The sequence below is a fragment of the Falco biarmicus genome, chromosome 5, assembly GCF_023638135.1.
Source record: "Falco biarmicus isolate bFalBia1 chromosome 5, bFalBia1.pri, whole genome shotgun sequence".
In the NCBI taxonomy this organism is placed as follows: domain Eukaryota; kingdom Metazoa; phylum Chordata; class Aves; order Falconiformes; family Falconidae; genus Falco; species Falco biarmicus.
The window spans coordinates 26,830,301-26,850,609 of NC_079292.1; the positions used below are offsets into that span (position 1 = coordinate 26,830,301).

Sequence of the window (20,309 nt, forward strand, 5' to 3'; positions counted from 1 at the left end):
CCCTGTTGTCATTCAGATATTTTTATCTGACAAGAAAATTACACTTTTTAAGCTGGGGCAGTGCAGAGGAAAATCAACTTATCATTACTAGTCTCAAATTTTTGTATTATCTTTGGACTTTTGGGGGAGAGCAAGCATGCTCTTTCAGTGGGCTGATACTTACTGTGTGACCATTCTTTCAGTCATTATTTTCCATCATGCTAGAGCAATGACTGTTCTTTAACAACATTTTATAGCTTAAAAAGCATTTACCATGTTTTCTCTCTTCTATAACACCCTCTTGGCAAGGAAAATCCTTGTCTTGGTTCTACCTAAAAGATTATGGCACAGGTATAATGCTCCACATTCCACAGGGATGACAATAAGAAGGTTATTAACTTCAAAAAGAGCTTTTGGAGCCAAATATTGAGCCAATGCAAGTCTGGCATGACACACCTCAATGAAATATAACAGTTTATACTAGCTGTGGTTCTTGTGTTTCTCAAAAGTGAATCTTTTCAGGGTTATGTAATTTAGTAAATCCAGTTGCGTTTATTGCCAATGAAAAATCTCAAGTATCTCTACACTACTGTATCTAAAGATCTGAACAGCAAAGGGTGACTAATGGCAGATTTGCATACTTGAATGAGACAGAAATTAGAAGAAATTAAGCTAAGTGGAAAAGAAAAAAAACCCACCAAAAATCAAGATTAAGGACACCTTGCCTATTGTTGTATTTAAGTAGCAACAACTTTCATAATTTTCATGGTTTTCGCAAATTAATAGTGCTCTAAAGGCATAGTTGAATCTTGAATATAATAATGTCAGTTGGTGGAAAGCTTTTTTCCCTGCATAGGTATACAAAAAATTGGGTAAATTATTAAGGTGAATGGATTCAACAATCACTTAGAATTTTCAGTGCTAGATTTGAAACAGACAAAGGAGGAAAGATTTTTGGAAAACAGTGAGTTTACTAAAAAAACCCTGTCAAAACAAATATATAAGAACACTGGTATAACTGAATTTTAAGGTCTGAACTGTGTGTTTGCTGAAGAGGAGTTAGAGTTTTTTCTAACCTGATTAATGAAACATTTTTGGAAGTGGAAGCTCCTGGCTACCGTGACTCCATGTTGTAACCCAAGCAGCAATCCCAGCCTACAGAAATGCTTTGGAACCTTGAAGGAAAGCTGTCATGGAACCTCACACAGGTATTCTAGAAGGACATCACCAGCAAAAGGAAGACTAGGGAAAATGCGGGCAGAAAACTATGGATGTGGCACGGTGTCTGATGACAAGGGAGACAGAAAAGGCCAAGATACTCAATGCCTTCTCTGCTTTGCTCTTTACTGGTAAGACCAGCCTTCAGGAATCCTAGGTCCTTGAGACCACAGAGAAAAAGGTCTGGAGCAAGGAAGGCTTACCCTTGGTAGGAGAGGGTCAGGTTAGGGAATATTTAAACAAACTAGACACGTGCAAGTCTGGGAATGTAGAGGAATGAAGTTGGGCTAATTAGCATTCATAATACACAGCTGTGGGTTGGCTTCAGGGGTGGTGGGTTGGCCGATGTAGATAAGGTGCAGCTGTGGCTAGTTAAGTGGTTGAAAGCCAATGAAGAGAGAGCAGCCGAGGAAGAAGCAGAGAGAGAACACATGCCCTGGATGAGATGAGGAGAAGGCAGCAGAGGGACTGGTATGAAGAGTGTGCCGGTATGAGATGGTAAAAGACCTTGTTGCAGCTGGCTAATTTTGAGAGTACTGTGACATGGGGAACCTCATGGGATGCACTTGTGAGTGCTGAGGGAACTGGCCAATGTCATTACAAGGACAATCTCTTTTATGCTTGAGAGGTCATGATGACTAGGAAAGGCTCCTGAGGAAAAAAGGAAACAAATGCAACTCCTACCTTCAAGATGGACAAGGAAATACAGGCTGGTTAGCCCCACCTTAGTCCCTTGGAAGACAATGGGGTAAATAATTTTGGAGACCTTTTTGAAACACATGAAAGGTGTTTGAGAGCAGTCAGTAGGGAATTATAAAAGGGAAATCATACTTAACTAATCAGAAAACCTTTAGCTCAGTGGGTAAGGAGAGAGCAGTGGATGCTGCTTATCTCAGCTTCAGTAAGGCTTTTGATAGTGTCTTCCATAACGTCCTCATAAACAAGCTGATGAAACACAGGCTAGATAAGTGGACAGTGAGGTGGACTGCACCTGTCAGACTCAAAGGGTTATGATCAGAAATAAAAAGTTCAGCTGGAGGCCAGTCAGTTGTGGAGTAGCCCAGCGGTTAATAATGGGGCCAGTAATGTGTAGCAAATTAATTAATGAGCCAGCTAGTGGGACAGAGTGAACCCTCAACAAATTTTCAGGTGATACAGAACTGGGAGGAGTGATGGATATGCCAGATAGTTGTGCTACTATTCAGAAGAACCTTAGCAGGCTGGAGAAATGTGCCAACATGGACCTCATGAAGGTAAGGAAGGGAAATGTGAAATCCTGCACATGGGGAGGAACAATTCCACATACCAGTACATGCTGGGGTCCAAATGGTTAGAAAGCAGATTGGAAAAGAAGGACATGGGAGTCCTGTGGGACTCCAAGTTGATCACTAGCCAGTGGTGCACCCTTGTGGAAAACAAGGCCAATGGTATCCTCAGCCTCATGAGGCAGAGGGTGTCCAGCAGGTCAAAGGAGGTGACCCTTCCCCTCCGCTTTGGAGCGTAGCACGCAGCTCCATGTTTCCCAGTACAAGACAGGCATGGACATACTGGAGAAAGTCCAGCAAAGGGACATAAAGATGCTTAAGGGATTGGAGCACCTGTTAAATGGGGAGAGGCTGAGAGACCTAGGATTTCTTAGCCTGGAGAGTAGAAGGCTTAGAGGATGTCCTCAGTGTGTATAAAAAACCAATGGGGAGGAGCCAGACTCTTCTCGGTGGAGCCCAGCAACAGAACAAGAGGCTATGCGCCTACAATGAAATACAGAAAAAATTCCATTTAAACTCTTTTACTGTGAAGGTCATCAAACATTGGAACAGGTTGCCCAGAGAGGTGGTGGAGTCTCCATCCTTGGAGAAAGTCAAAACGTGTCTGGATAATCTTGGGCAACCTGCACTTGTTGACTCTGCGTTGAGTAGGGGTGATTTGAACTCGATGATCTCCAGAGCTCTATTCCAACTTCAACTATCCAGTAATTCTGTGATACAAAAGATTGTAGTGTGAGGAAAATAAGATTTAATGTTATCATTTCCAGTTTACCTCCTTCTTGCTTAAGTTTTATTATCTCAAAGATTTTTGTATTGCAGAATGTTCAATGTAAAACTTGTGTGACTAGTTTGGGGTTCCAAAATCCCAGATGCTGAAATATAGCAACATTCCTCTTTAAAAGGATAAAAACCACACAGACCAGTACCAACTAACGTCTCTGATAGCATAAATAGAAATTTTAAAGAAGCTAATGAAGTTTAGGATGACAATATCAGTTTATGTATAATTACAAACTGTAGAAAGCAAAAGACTAGATACAAGTTTAATTTGTTAAAGCATGTTTTGCAGCCATAGCAAATTTACTAGACGTATAGTCAAATTTGGTTGAAGTTAAATTAGGCATGCATCTTGATTCTTGGTTAAAATTCTTCAGCTGCATCCTGCTAAACTGGTATAAGTAATAATAATAAAAAAGTCAGTTCAAGCCGAAGCCTGCAGCTTATGTCCCATTATAAATTACACTTCAAATTTTCTAAACTAATTGTTAAATTTAGGCTTAGCAATTAGCACTGCACAACATTTACCAACAGAATTAACTGTATCACTTGCTATCAAGATGACATTTCAAGCTCAATTACATTTTCATATGTCCCAGACTGGTAGCTCTGATGCATTCTAAGAAAATAAAACCTAGAAATGGGCCAACTGCAAATTGTTTTGACAAGATTCAAAATAAGAAATGGTCTTTTTTTGTTTCTGTTTGGGTAAAAATGCAATCTTATTGGATACAAATGCAGCGTTATCTGAACAATGTGAAGTTTTGTCTAAGGTTGGTGGAAATAAAATGCAAATAATTACTTTACAGAGCTGCACCATTTGAGAATTATATCTAGCAATTTAACAGTTTCCAGGAGTCCTTATTAGCAAGTACATGAATATTGCTAGGAGATGCTACCTGGTGGTGTTTTTTAGTGTGATAAGGTATGAATCTGAGAACTTCAAAGGATATTTCCAACAAACAGCCAAACCTACAGAGAAACTCACAGCTGGATTTCATGTTGTGTTTACTTACTAGAGCCAACCCTGAGGAAGTTTTTGCTCTGCAACTGTATAAAGACTAAAACTCAAAGCCACTTACTCCTGATAACCCATTCAGAATCACAGAGTTGATCTAAATTCACTTTCTTTAAAGACATAAATAGTGAAAGATCTTAAAGTTGTTATAAGCCAGTCATACTTTCATGTAATTGCACCTACTTGCCTAATAGGTTCACAACGGAAAAGAGCACTTTACAGCTCCTGCTGAGGTATAGACCTCAGTGTTCTTCATACATGTGACACCTCTCTCACCTGTACCCTTTAAGTTGACTTGTGGAACAAGGTGGAACATAGAGGGAAGTGTTTGATGTCAGTCTGGAGAAAGAACAGAACTGTAATTTAAAAAAAGAATGGGTATAAGCTTTCATTTTTCTTTTGATTAGAGGTTGGAGGTATTTGAGATGATTGTCATTCAGTCTAATGTCTTTCATGGTAAAAAAGAAGGAGTAATAATGTTTGTCGTAAGACTTGTTTATGTATCAGTTTCATTTTCTAGCATCCTTCTCTTTCTCTTGGTTGTATCAGGATAGTCACAATGCCTGTGGCTCTAATACCTCCACTTTCTCCAACTCGAGCTCCCTATTGAAAAAGAAATCTCCGCCTTGAAAATTTCTGACATTCTCTTCCAAAGCCTTTGCTGACTTTAAAAAACTGTTCTCTCACAATGAGAAGGAGCTGTATGACCTTATGGATAACATCTTTTCCCTTTCTCCTCATCTATATGGTTGTTATACCTATGACCCAGGACTTTTCCAGGATATGAGCTCTGGAATCACATTTTCAGCAAGAGGGATGGGATGTAGTTTCCTAACATTCAATTACTTAAAATACCAACTAAGTAGCCAAATGCCATGTGTGCCCTCCAAATCATAACCAGCCTGTCCTTGTTCTGAGCATGAGAAATGCTGATGGTACCTCACATATGATGTTTTATTTTCTTATTAAAGGTTTATTCAGGAGAAATGTTCTGTACAGTGTGTTCAAAATTTATTTCCATTTTTTGCTATTGTGTAATACAAGCTTTTTCTCCTGTATTAAAATAGTAAATGAATGATGCATGTAATACAATAAAAACCTCATTTACTGCTATTCTGAGATGTCTTCTGAAATGTTGAGTTACATCTATTTCTCTTCAACCCTTTTTAATTTGATCACATGAAGAAGCTTGGCATGACAACCTTTGGAAGGTCCATTGGATCTAACTTGGGACATCTACAGTGTCAGAATTTAAAATAACTAATTTCCTTTGGCCGACTTTGTGGTTATAGGGAAAAATAAGCATCATTAGAATGCAGTTCATATGTAGCAGTGCATTACAGTAGATGGATCATGTCTTACAAACAGCTATTCTTTTTTTTTCCTTTTTTTTTTTTTTTTTTTTGGCTAGAAAGAGAATTGAGGATGATTGTTCCAAGAGGCAGCTTACAATTAGTCTGAGAAATCCTTCCAAAGTTTTAAAAAAGAATTAGCTTATCTAAGAAGAATGTGGGTTTAAAGAGGGAAAGAGAAGATCTGTCAGGTGCTACAGCTAGACAGCACTGACAAATTTTTAGGGAGCAAAATAAAAAAAAGGAAGATGTAATATTTGAAGGTCATCAGAGGTCTACTATAAAGTGTTTTCCTGAAACCTAAGTAGTTACCCAAATTAGGGGTTTAATCTCATAGAATCATTATACAGTTAAAGAAGAGGAAACAGGCTGTTTCAGAAGTTGGTTTAGGCCCAGCACTTTGATATAAACCCTAAACTTAGATAGGCAGGATCTCTCTTTGGAAGCCTTTCTGTGTTGACTATATCAAGAATATTTTGGCATAACTTGAACTGGTTTGAACTACGTGTCTAGTCTGCTCACCTGAATCCCACTCCTAAAGTGTATGTTGCAAACACTTCACCAGTTTTGCCATGAGTAGAGGCTGTTATCAGTAGGGTCTTTCCATCTAGGAATCAAATACACATTCATAGCCTAATTAAAAAAAGAAAAATAAATCTTGGAGTATGGATCATGCTTTGTCAAAGTCAGGCTGTCTAGAAGTTATCTGTGTCTCTCTGTATTGCATACTGCTACAGTTGCCTGCACATTCTAGGCTATTCATCCTATTATATATTATTGGTTCTGTGCCATTTTCAAACCAGACCTTCAGTGGAGGCCCTGCACACAAAGCAGAAGAGTGCAGCCCTGGTTATGGAAGCTGTGGTGGAGACAACTGAGTGGGTTGACAGTATTCTGCTATAAATGTAGGTGAAGTTCAACAAGGTTTGTTGTGAAATTACTTGTTTGCTCTTCTACAAAATACACGAGGAATTTCAGCCTAGCATCGCAACCAGGCAGTAAATTCTATTTGAATATTGCTATCTTGTCAGAAGATTTTTAAGACTTCAAAACTGCAAGCAGCAGAGAATCTAACACATCTGTAGGGAAGCTGTGATGGCCAATTACACTCTGAGTATCTTATTTCTACCTCTAAATTTGTCAAGCTTCCTCTTCCAATGCTTGAATCTTGTTATATATTTTTCTGCTAATTAAAGAGTCAATGATTATCAGATATGCTTCCTTCTGCAAGTATTAGACTCTGAACAAGTCAGTTAACTTCTCTTTATGAAGTTAAATAGCTTGAGATTCTGTTGTGGTTTAACCCCAGCAGGCAACCAAGTACCACGCAGCCACTCGATCACTCTTCTGGGGAGGAGATTCAGGAACAAGTTAAAACTCATGGGTTGAGATGAGAACAATTTAAGAATTTAAATAAATTATAATAATAGCAACAACAACAATAACAATTGTAATGAGAAGAAAAGAGAGGAATAATCCAAAAGGGAAAAAAACAAGTGATGCACAACACAATTGCTCCCCACCCACTGACCGGTGCCCAGCCAGGCCCCGAGGAGCGATTGGTGGACCCCAGCCAACTCCCCCCAGTTTATATACCGGGTGTGATGTTCTAAGGTATGGAGTATCCCTTTGGTTAGTTTGAATCAGCTGTCCTAGCTCTGCTCCCTCCCAGCTTCTTGTGCCCCTCCACCCTTCTTGCTGGCTGAGAAACTGAGAACTCCTTGAGTTAGTATAAACAAGACTTAGCAACAACTAAAACTATCAGTGTGTTATCAACATTATTCTCATATTAAATCTCAAACACATCACTGCCCCAGCCACTAGGAAGAAAACCAACTCTATCCCAGTTGAAACCAGCACAGATTCTCTGTCTTTAATTAATGTACAAGCTCAGTCTATGTGCTAAGCACCAGGTAAAACCATTAAAAAAAAACACCAAAAAAACCCCAAAAAACCCAACCCCAAACCCCCAAACCTGCAACATTATGAACTTGCATATTATCAAAATAAAACACGAAAAGAATAAAAGGAGTCTTTCCTGACAGTCCATCTTCTCTTTCCTGAACAGAAGAAAGGAAAATGTATGTCATACAACAGAAATCGCCGTGGTGACAATAAATGACATGGAAAAGTTTACTGTATACAGAAATTAAGGAAAGGAAAGCCACAGTTACAGTCAGACAACACAGAAGAAAGAAAATTACTTTCTGTTCATGAATATTCCCTTCAAAGTTAGGACACAATTCTACATCAATGAGTAAAGTATCCCTGAGAACCTTATATTTCTTGGAAGGAAAATCACAAGATACTGATGTGCAAAAAGGAAAATAACAACATTGAGAGAAATTTTAATGAAATAGATTTTTGTTTCCAATCTGATGTCTAATATGCACATAAAAAAAAAGGCAGAAAGTAGAGGAATGATTCAGTGAAACACAAGTTTGGTGTGTCTTCAACGTCTTCTGATGGATAGATAGAAGAAGCTTAGGTCTGCAAATTGAAAATTAGTGATCTAACAATAGTGGAATATAATGTTAACAATAGTGGAATATAATGTATCCCTGAGTTATTCAAGCAAGATCACATAAATAGATGGGAATATGTAAGCTACTGTTGTCCTGGTACCATTAGTCATGTTTTTCATAGCTTTGGTTTACAGGGCAAAAATGTATTTACTTAAAATTCTAATATCAGTCCAAATAGTTTTTATTTATAACCAGTCAAACTTTGCCGTAGCATGAAGATTTGAGGTACATGCTTTAGTTTGGGTTTTATAAGTGTTTTTTTTTTCAATTTGTGCCTATGGTCACTGGAATGAATCAAGAGTGCCTGGGTTACTAAGAGATACTGCAAATCAGAGGCAATTTTATTTGAAGAGTACATCAGCACAAGGTGAGAACATCACCTGGAATCTCAGCAGGGTGATGGATGTCAGGTGTAGGTTTTCCAATGGCTGTATCCAGAACTCACGGAAATCAGTGGGAATCTTTGGTAAGTGCTGATTTAGCAGTTTGGCTATTGGAAATTGCCATGCAAAAGCAAGAGAAAAAAATCAAACCCAATCATTTGGTTTCAATTAATGTCTCATATCTTATAAACCAGAATTTACAACATAGTGAGTGTTAGGACATAGCAAATGGTTCAAAATCCTTCAAAACTGTCAGCCAGTCAAATTTTGGCATTCACAAGCAGCATAGAATTCCTTAGTAAAGTTTTCCAGTGGCTTAGTGTATGTTTGGATCAATAGCAAAAGCACATTTTAACCTGAATAACATGTTGGCATTATGGTAATAACAAGCTTCTATGAGCATCTGGGCAGTGATTTGGCTCGTGAAGAGGGAAGGTTAGTATCAAGCAGCCTCAAATGCCTGACCTTGTTTTGACATGCACATTACAAGCCATCATCGAATTTGATTGTAACTAAGTGCCAGGCCTTCCAACAAGCTGTTCGGGGGTTGTTTGTTTGGAGTCCGAAATGAATAACTTCAGTACAGCTGATTCCTACAGTTTCATGTATTTTCAGGCAACTAACATGATTTGTAGGAAATTTAAAACTATACACAGTTGATCACACACACTGGACTTCCTCCATTATGTCAAGCTGAATGATTTGTCTAGAAAGAAAACATGGGTCAAGGTTTGCAAGGAAGGTTCTGGTGGTCAGAAGATAGACTTACAGGGCTTCATGGGTTCATTCTGTTTTAGTATTTGATTTCAGCCCTTTTCCACATCAAGCACAGATCACCAAAAATTGTAATATCTGGGTTTAACTGTTAACAATATTTTCAAGGTTGTTCATCCTTTTTTCATCCCTGAGACTCTTTAGTACTGTCCCTGGGTAGGAAGATCACTAACATTAACATGCAACATGACACTTGAAACTTCTGTTGGAAAACAAGAAGAATCTAGATAATGCACCTAGAAACTAATTCTAGACATTTTGTGACTGGAGAGAAAACACACAGATATGTGATATTCTTCCTAAAGAAAAAGAAGAGTGTGTGTTTACAGAACTTTGGAAAATACTGGGGGTAATCTGAGGCACAACAGACCGGCTTAAAGAATATCATCAATATTCACTGTACTGCATTGCATTTAGCAATGCAAGCTAAACTGTGTTCAGTTTAGACTCTGAGAAGCTGCTTCTCCATATTGATTTGGGATAGGATAAACTAATTCCAGAGACTGGTATGAGAAGGTGGTGTAGAGAACTTCTCTCTCTTTAATATAAGAGAACATGACACTAGGCTTCTCAAATAGCACTGGGCATGAATGTATGGGCAAATGAATCAAAGGGTCACATTTAGCTCCAGATTTAGACTTTAAATGTCAAAACCATAGAGATGTAATTCCAGTAGGTGTGTAAGTTCCCATCACAGCTAGGTGAAAGACAGTCAATAGTCAGTGCATTTTATGTGGGTGCAATAGCTTTTTAAACACTTGTAGGTGGATAAAAAGTGTATACCTGAAAACAGAATCTTAATCTCACATTGAATCCTAATAAAAAATTTCCAGCAAAATAGGTTGTATCATTTACCTTAGTCTTTTCACTGTACACAGACAGGAATAATAATAATGATTAAAATATTATCGTGCACATTATTAAACTGGGGAAGGGGAGATGTGTCTACCATATAAAACTAATTTGTAGTCTGCAGCAAACCACTGGATGGAAGCAGCTGCTGTCAAAGAAGTTTTGCCCAGACACAGAGCTAAGTTCATTATTTCTGTTCAAAATACTGTCTGAACTGTCATGTTTCCATTGTAGTTGTTACGATAAACCTAAAGCATCCAGATATTTGGCCTGTCTTTGCCACTAATTTGATAGTGGTTTTCAGATTTGGGTCTGTCCTATGTCTTTGTCTTTTGCCTACATTATGTCCAGGATCCTGAGCTCACAAGGACCTGTAGCAATAAAATTTATTAGTAGTAACAGTAGGCAGAGGAGAGGTTAACATGAAGAGGTATTTCAGTCAAAAGCCATGTTGCATTGGTGTCCAAAGTCTGGGCTTATGATAAGAACAAAATTCCTATCTAATAAGCTATATTAACAACAAAAAGAAATATAACAAGTAAACATCTCATTCATAGATAATGGTGGAACTATGATAATGCAGAGTTGAGAGAATACTGCCTAGTCTGCTTAAAAATCTGGCCATGCTGCTGTGCACTCACAAGTGTCTCAAGCAGGAAATGACGGAAAGCTCCAGTGATCGCAAATAACTCAATTGTTTTTCCTTTTCCAACCAAATATCTTCATAGTGAGGAACCAGAAGGGCATCATTCAGCAAGCAGTGGTGTTGTGAAAGCATGAAATATGGCACTTCACTGTGAATGCAACATTAAAGATTAAAAATGTTTATTACCTTTTACTCTTCTGTTAATTGTTTTGTGTAGAGAAAAATAGAAGTTGCTGCCTTAATGCATAAAAAAATCACAATGTGCATTCATAGATGAGAGCAAAGGGTTGGGGCTATGAAAATTATGTAAATGATGAATTCCAGTGAAAGAACTTTCAAACCCTTAGGGTCTTCAAACAGCATTAATTCAATAAATTAGATACAAAATTTAACTTTTTCATGCTAATAATGATTTCATAAGAAAAAACTCGTTAGTAAAGGTGACAAATATGAAGTTCTATTGAACATTTAAATTCAGGAATCTTAGTATGTGCCCCTGGGATATATTTACACAGCCAATGACTCTCTGATGTTATTAAGTAATTTATTTGAGAAAGTCTCCATTCATGAGTTTACATAAGAACAATATCAGGTTTACAAAGGCTTCTGTTGTCAGTTTAGCAAATACCTAATTCACAATGACTTTTGCTTAAGATTTTCATTAGGTTGTTCAATATTGTTTGATCATTTAGTGTCAGCTTCATAAGATCATAATTTCCCTTATATGAAAAGGGAAAATTAAAAGGAGAAATAAATTTAAAAAGTGAACTAAACTTAAATGTAAATCAGCCAAAAGAAAGGAGGGCAGTGTCACCACTTGTGATTATACTCTGCTTGGGTACAAACTATCCATATTTTACAACTTGAGGTTTTGCTGTAGTATATTTATGTGCCAGCAATACCAGAAATATCTGGAATGTTGCATATGGTTCACTTGTTCAGGCCTGATCTGTGATGTGACAGTATCAATTTCTGGCAGCATTAGTTAGAGTGGCTATCAATTAAATAGACATGGAGATGAAAACACCTTAGGTCTTGATTTCTATGACTATTCATGCTGTAGTCTATGGCCTCCAGTCAGTGTTGCAGGCAATGTGGAAATATAACTAAAGATGACAATTCTGGCATCAGGGATCAGCGTGGATATGACAGAAAGAAGTAGCACAAGATCTCCTGATGTTGAAAATAGAGGTGGTCAAAACTGTCAACAGAATATTTGTCTTACACAAAATGCTGGTTCATCAGTACAGAACTATTTCCCCGGAAATATGGTGATTTTGCTCAACTTTCTAATGAAATAAAGGCAAGCCTTGAAATCTTCATTGTCTCCTGGCTAGGCCATTCACCACCATCCCTCAGAGACCTCCCTGGTCCTCAATCTCCATCACAGGGCTATGCTGGAGGAGTTTTGTCTCAACATGTTTGAAATCACAGCTGGTTCCTGCTACAACCTACTTCTGGCACTTTGTTCTCTTCCTCAGGATGGTTCTCACTCTCCCATCACTATGTTTCCTGCACTCAGATGTCTTTCCACCCTTGTATCTCATACCCATTCAGGCTAAAACAGCAACACATCACCCTTTCTGTTTCCATGGGAGGGATCCAATCCAAGCTCCTAGGCTTGTCTCTGTGCCTTCCTGTACACTTTCCTGCATGTGTCCTAAGACAACTGTGACTTAAAGGACAATCTGCCTATGTGTTAAATCTTTTGGTCTGTGGCAGCATGAAACCCTGGCCTACACATAAACTTAGGCCAAAACAAACCAACCAAACAAAAAGAAATCAAATGAAAACTGATATTACAGCAACTACTAATTTGTGTCACATTTGATTCTAGTATGAGCTGCCTGAGAAAGCAAAAGTCTTTCCTAGCAACATCTCCCATGAGAAATGAAAATATGACTTACAAAAAACCCATGCAGAATTATGCAATGACTATCTTGACTGAAACTTAGCTTTCCACAAACCTAGATGGCTATTTAATCTTTCACTTTTGTTCTTTACTGAATACATATATAATTAGAGTGAACAGGAACAGGTAGGCAAGTAGGGATTCAGTCATATTTACTAACACATGGGGTACTCAATTGTAAATGCATTTGTGCAGTGGTTCTCTGACAGAGTGGTTCTCTGATATTTAAGGGCTTCTGAAATGTAGAAGGACTCTAATCCGTACAAAAATAAGCTCCATTAGTAAGGAGCACAGTCACAGGAAATGAATGGGTACTCTAAGAGAAATCACGAGGCCAGAAAGGTAATAATCTTGGAAAGAATGTTTAAGGTAGGAGCTTTCAAGAGGAAATCACAAGGTCCCTTTGGTAAACTGAGAATAGAGGTGAGAAATGATACAAAATTAGGCAAAGGTTCAGAAGCAAGGAATGGTGGTGAATTCAAAATTACCCAAAAATCTTGACACCATGCATACTACAAATCCAACCTCATGCCCTGTGCTGAGGTACTAGAGGTTCATATTCTGGTCTTGGCTCTACATCCCAGTACAATTTTGTGTATCTTGTGCTCCTCTGGCAGTGTACATCCAGAAAGTGGTGACAAAAAGGGAACTGATGTAGTAGAGGAAGGAATAAGTAGAAAATTGTGTGTGACTCTAACTCTAGACATGCAGCATGGCATCAGTAGCAAACACCTGAAAACACTGGATTTAGTGACAGGGAGACAGACACAGACAGAGATTTTAGATGTTGAAACTATGAAGTTGTTTCACTGGATCTGTATTAAGGTGGAATTTGGCCGAGTAAGGGAGAGAAGGCAGTTCAGGATGGTTTCCAGGTACAGACACAAGAGATAAGAGGGATTTGGCAGTGTAATCTTCAAGAGGAAGTTAATAAGGGGAAGTGTCTGGAAGTAAATAAAAAAGTTTTAGTATAAGTAGTACTTAGAAATAGGTTGCCATTGACCACAAAAAAAAACCAAAACAAAAAGCAAACCCATACATTTGATTAGTTGCCTGAGTGCTGAAAAATAAAAGTATAAAGTAGGAAACAGAGATGGAATGAGTTAATATTTTTTGTAATAAGAGCCTTCTATGCATTTAGGGGAATTATTTTCATTTCTCCAGAAATGCCATTGAAGTTTTTCCTACTAATGCATTAGGTGAAACTGAAGTTTGCAGTACAAACAGAAGCAGAAGGACTGGTTTCAAACAAGGTGTGAAAGCACAAGAGAACAGTTTATTCTGCCCACTGCCACAGCATGTGGGTCCCACCCAGGGACTGCAGAAAGAGATAAAGACTCATGATTCCCTTCCCTTCTTCAAGACTAGAGGTTGGCTGTTTATGGTACTGGTTGTATTTGCTACATTTCTACTGATGACTTTAAAAATCATCAGACATTTAAAATGAAGTCTTTTTGATGGCTCTTTCTTAGGTTTGAGTCTATGCTAGTGGGGGAACACACTTAGTCATACTTATAAGTGATCGCATCCTTATGCTATTTTGGCTGGACTGTAAAGAGCTGCTCCTCAGACTCAAGATGGTAGGATTTATTTAAGTGGGGGACACTGAGGCATAGTGCCTGACACATCTCTATCCAAACCAACTCTCCTGCAGAGGTCTCTCATTGTAAGGAAGAATCTGGCTACCCAAATCCAAGACTAGCTTTATGAAGGAGGACTCTGTTTCTATTTTTCCTGGTTTCAAGGAGGTAAAGGTGCCAAGAGGACCAAATTCTCCCTGTGAAATTGTTGGAAGTTTTTTATAGTGTTGTTTTTCCATGTGACACCGAGACATTCAGAGATCACAAGACAAATAGGAAGCAGCACAATTCCTGCTACTGGGGTAAAGCCACAGAAAGAGGAAGATGGAGCAATTTGACAGTGAACATTGGATTGGGTCCATAGGTAGATTTGGAGGACAGTATCCTTAACCATTCATGGTGCCTGAGTCTGCTGTTGAAGTCTTGCATTGACTCCTTGGTGTCATTTTTTCTCAAAATCACATGAGAAAGTTCACCACTCAGATTCTCATGTCCCCAGAGAAAATGAAGCATTTCCTACACCCTTCATAGCTGCGGGTTGCTGAGGAAATGCATCTCGACTCCCTATAACATTGTCCAGTTCCTTTTTAAACCACTGTGTATCAACTGCTTGCTTCAGCAACCTTCTAGTTGAAGGCAGTTGATGAAGAAATACTGTTATAACTGAATCTCTCACAGCAGTAAATTTTACTGTTTGATGTAAAATGCAATCATACAATATACAGTTAGAGAATTATGTCAAACTCTGATGTCTTAATAGTTGCACATAATGTTTCTCTACTGTTTGAAAGCAGTCTTGAAAATTGCCGAGGAAGTATTACTGCTAAGGAAAGAGAATGCATTTCTATTTCTTACAGGTGAGACAAACAGGTCTTATATAAAATTTCTCTAGCTTCAGATAAACAAAAAAACCCCATCAGCTACACAGAACAGGGATATGCAACTGCATGTTAGCTTTCTGAACTAAATTGCCAATTGCTTAACTGCTGAATAAAAAGCTCAACAGACACAGTCAGGATCATACATCTGTACTAAAGAACTTGGGATTTCACTTTGATTATTCTGTACACATTTTAAAAGTCCTAAAACTGGTATTGTTTACCCTTAACTTCTGGAGTTTGACAAAGTTTGGCCTTGCAAGATTGTTTCCATTGGAGGTGGCAAGTCATCACAATGGGCCAGGGATCTTTTAAATACTAGCTTGATTCTTTCTTTCCAACTATGTAAACATATGCTCATTTCCAGAACATAAAAGGATAAGAGTAACAGGCTTTTTTTTTTTTTTTTTTTTCCTCAAAAGCCTACCAAGCCAGTTTTCCACTCAAAAAATTTCCTTGTTTATGCTCCTTCTTAGAAACAGAACCTCACTACATTCAGTGAACAGGCAATATAGGAAAAATATCCCTCAGACCACCTGACTGACAATTTTCCCAACAGCCCAATGAAAAGTGCCGCTTAAAACAGAATAAAGCCCAGCAAGAAATGTCCTGCAGTCTGCAATTTAGTCATTTGGAAATCCAATGCAAAAGAAATCCTGTATATCCATTGGATTCATCCTGAATGTTTTTAGAACACTTTCCCTGATTGGATTGATCAATCTATCTACCTATCTACCTATCTACTTATCTACCTATCTACCTATCTACCTATCTACCTATCTACCTATCTATCTATCTATCTATCTATCTATCTATCTATCTATCTATCTATCTATTCTATGTCTATCCATCCATCCATCCATCCATCCATCAATCCATACACACATACATACGTATACACACACCCTCCTCCAAAGGGTGCTGGTCTTTCTGTGCAAAGTAAGAAAGAATACACAGAATTACAGTGGCATTTGTTTAAAAAAATGTGATGTTAGCTAGGTGTTCACAGTACATTATTTAAGGAAATTGACTGTGATTTATAGCAGTAAATAAATAAGACAAAGCTTGTATAACATATCTCAGCATTATGTATCTCCTGTGTTAATTGTCTCCAAAGTCTGTTCCATTTGTTTTCTAACAAGGTATGCTCTATTATTTTTGTCTATTTCATTGCTTGATTCTACCTGTCCTTTCAAAATTAGCTTGTCTAATCAGAAACCACTTTTGCTGGTAGTTCATTTCATATAAAAAGGAGGAATTCTTGTTTACTGGGAAAATAATTGGATTATAAGTTTGAAAAGAAAGAAATATGAATTGTAATAAATTATTTCTTAAAAAATGCATGGGAGTGTGAAAACTTATAAATTCCCCAAAAATTAAAACCACTAAGGAATGAAAAGGCTATAAATAGAATATGAAACTGGAAAGAGTGATTTATCATTGCAACTTACCTACTCCTTGCTATTCTTTTGAAAAGAACTGAATATCTAAGGAAAGAAGGAAAGATACATGTATTTAATCTATGATGTTCAAGTAAATATTTACATTAGCTGTCATTTTTCTTCTAGGTTTTCAGCCCTTGTAAACAGTAATTAAACCTTTATTATAGAAAGAAGAAGTATAATTTAACTACAGGTTGGGAGCCCACGATTACTTTTCAGTTATTGATTAAATTCTATTGATAAAGTTTGAATGATCTCAGGTAGAATATACTGAAGTTGCATGCATTATCTTGTTGCATGCATCTGCGTATATATAAGTGAAGGAGAGAGAATGCAGAATTTATGTTTAAAACTCTGGGCAATATACTTTGGATGTTTACACAGCTGATCTATCCCATATATTGAAGTGCTTTCCAATATTTCAATTCACATCAAACTGTAGACATTTCCCCCCTTATTACCAATTAACTAATATTTTATTGATAATCCTAAGATATTTTTAACTAAAATAAGGAGAAAAAACTATTAATCATATGATAAATAACTGAAAGGATTTATGAAAGTTCCCTAAAAGAAAATAAAGCACAGAAAAGAATGTGAAAAATTAGTGTAAATAAGATCATAGGAATTGGAAACAAGATCTGATAACTAAATTATAATCTTATAAATTCGTTATAACCTTATATTATAGAGTAGAAAAATAGAATTAGTATGAAATTCTGAAGTCCTAGGGAAAACTTGACTCTTACCTGTTCAGCTGATTAACACCTTGAGTTCTTTCTATTTGTTGACCTGACAAAGAAAAAGCAGAATGAAATTAAATACATTAAATGATGTGAGAGAAATGGTTAGGGGTTTACATTGATTTCTTCTGATTTTATTTATCTGAAAATCTTTCAGGTTTTCCTTGTTATTGAATTGCATTTATGATAGCAATTCAGGCTTTGATCCTTAAATTACACATATGGGGCCTGAAGTAATAACAATTTGGGATTAAGAGGATCCAGTTCTTATCTACGTACCAAACAGGTTGTTTATAGTGCAGTTTATTTAGTGACTATACTCGAACTTAGTGCAGGGAGATTGATAAAGGTAATCACCGAACACTGTATTGGCTTAGAGTAAAGATGAAAGCAAAAGGAACCTGACTCAGTAAAGATAGGAGTTAAACGCCAGATTATCCATATAAGTGTGTCAGTAAGAGGAATTTCATGCATGACAGATACTAGAATGGACATTAAAATGGTCAGGACAAAAATCATCAACAGTTACATGAAGCACATTGCTAAAGCGTATGTATAATATCCCATGCAAATTCTCTGTAACTTCAAAAGGTCTATTTGCATGCTCAAATTCAGTCTTATACATGAACAAGATAAAAACATTAGGCAGTTTCTTAATACTCATTCAAAGTGTCTACTCTAAATTCAGAAAGCAAAAGTTTAACATGCTACCAATACCACGAGACTCTAAATGGCATTATAAAATGACCAGACTAAATTTTATTTCTTTCAGTCACTAGTGTGTGTGTAGCCACTGAGGACCATAGCTATAAACCAGGCACTAAGCAGGACTCGCCCACCCAAGCTGCATGGAAAATGATATTATCCCACCTGAAAAATGAAGTTGTGATTAAACCTGAGCCAATGGCTACTTAGGAGGATTATTATGTCCAGAATGTAGGGAATGAATAGTATTTGGGCTGGAGCAACAAAGAAAATCACTGTTGTCCAGTCAGTACAGAATATTTTAAACAGATTGTTTCCTTTTGTTAAGCTAAATACAAAGTGGTGTTGCACCCACCCTCCAGCTTTATGTCATATGAGAAAGAAGGTTGACAGTGATGAGGAGTCTGTCAGGCTGCCGCAGTCACAAGCTCTAGATCTCTGATTCAAGACACTTGGGAGAGCATAATACTACTCAAATATGCAGTCTGTGAAAATCTTCAGGTAAGTGTTCATGATAGGAAGCCCCAAGAAACAGATAAGATAAACCATGACCGATCTTAACAAATGTTTGGAGTTTTGCTGTTTGTGTTAAAGTGATCCAGCCTGAAAAGGATTTTATTACTGAATAGGTAATCTTAACCTCAAAATTATTGGAGTATAATGTTTTCTAGACTGGTGGTTTTGGGGTTATTTTGTGTCTGGGTATGCATTGCTGTGGCTTGAAAGGCTCAAAAAAATGAAATCAAGTATGTGTACATTAAAATTCTCACGCAATTTATTCCCTTTGATTTTAATAGTTTTATTTGTATCTAGGATCATAAACTTGTAACAACTTAATCCTTTTAATTAATTAATAAAAACCCTAAAAAAATTTCTACCAGCGTTTCATTTTCTATCCTTACTGCTCAAGCTGCATTCTTGTTTGGTCCAGAGACCACTTGTGTACAGTACACCCACCCATCACAGTAGGTATTTAGGTAGAAGATAAGTCTGTGTTAGGAATGGCAATTCCTACTCATCCCACATAGGCTACTAAGGAATGAGATCGTAAGCTACTTCCAGTGTGATGCCTTTGCGTTGTTTCCTCCTTTATTACTTAAGCAAGCCGTGAACCAAAAATGTCCTTTTTCCTATCATATTGGCTCTTCACTTTACGTTGGTCACTTCTGACCTTCCCATTTGCTTCTTCTCTGCCTGCTGTGTCCTGTCACCTAAAGCAAGATCCATCCTCTTCACTGCTTGCCCACACAGAACGGTACTGTCAAATGGGCTCTTCAATACCAGCACAATGGAGTTGTGAAAATGAAGCCGAGCTAAATAAAAATGCACATAACTGTGAAATTATTCCTTTGGTGCAGTCCAAGTATTTGGCAGGCTCACATCATACATCAGATGACAGCATAATTTACATTATCTAAAATTTTTATTTCTTTTTTTAAAATATTTAAATCATGGAAAATATGGTGCTTTGAAATTTCCGTGAACAACAGCTCTACTACAAATTGAACTGCCTGCCTAGTACATTCAAAAAGCTGTTTTTCTGTTCCTAAATGGAGATTTTTCTTTTAAAAGAATGAATTGATTTTGTGACTTACAGTGGTATCATTCTGCACGTGACTCTGAAGTTCTTGAATCTTTTAAATCAATAATAAAACCATTTTGCTTAACTTTGTAGAGCATGTGTAATTCTCAGTGAATGTGAGATAAGGAAGTGTTACAGGTCCAGCAATAAGTCCTTTGAGTCATCTGCCTTTCCAGTTTGTCTGTTTTGGGTTTCCCATTCTGTATTGATGGGAACATTACTTGTTTTGGATCAGCCTTCATAATTCAGACAGATAGTGTCAGGCTTTTGCTCAGAAGTGGATGAGACCAGTAGACTATGACGGACAAGCTCCATGTTATTATAAAATATGTATTGTCCAATAACAAATCAGGAGCTTTCAACCTATAAAGCTTGGGGCTATAACCTATCTCCCTGTAGCCTCTACCTCACCAGTGAGTTTGGTACTACTCCCATTCTCACGTCTCCTTAACAACTTATTCTTGATCCAGCTAAGCTTTAAGAGATTCTTTGCCAGCACTAAAGGCTACATGCCCTTCAGAGACATAACTGGTTGGCTGGTCTGGGCTGCAGATATTTCAATATAACCCTTTTGTGTCGGCACCTTATTCATTAGTAATTGAAATCCCTTTCCTTTCAAATAAGAGTTCCTTCAGGTAAGATGCAGCGTAATGTCAGCATAGTGATGATTCCTCCAAC

At 37.4% G+C, this 20,309-nt stretch overlaps 1 long non-coding RNA gene across 1 annotated transcript in view; it reads right to left on the reverse strand.

Annotated features, from left to right (window-relative positions):
* The window catches only part of LOC130150351 (uncharacterized), a 168,237-nt gene that overhangs the window by 46,079 nt on the left and 101,849 nt on the right, over positions 1-20,309 (reverse strand). The window contains exon 2 of the long non-coding RNA XR_008822212.1: positions 16,611-16,646. This is a non-coding gene — a long non-coding RNA (uncharacterized LOC130150351). The remainder of the gene's footprint in view (positions 1-16,610; positions 16,647-20,309) is intronic.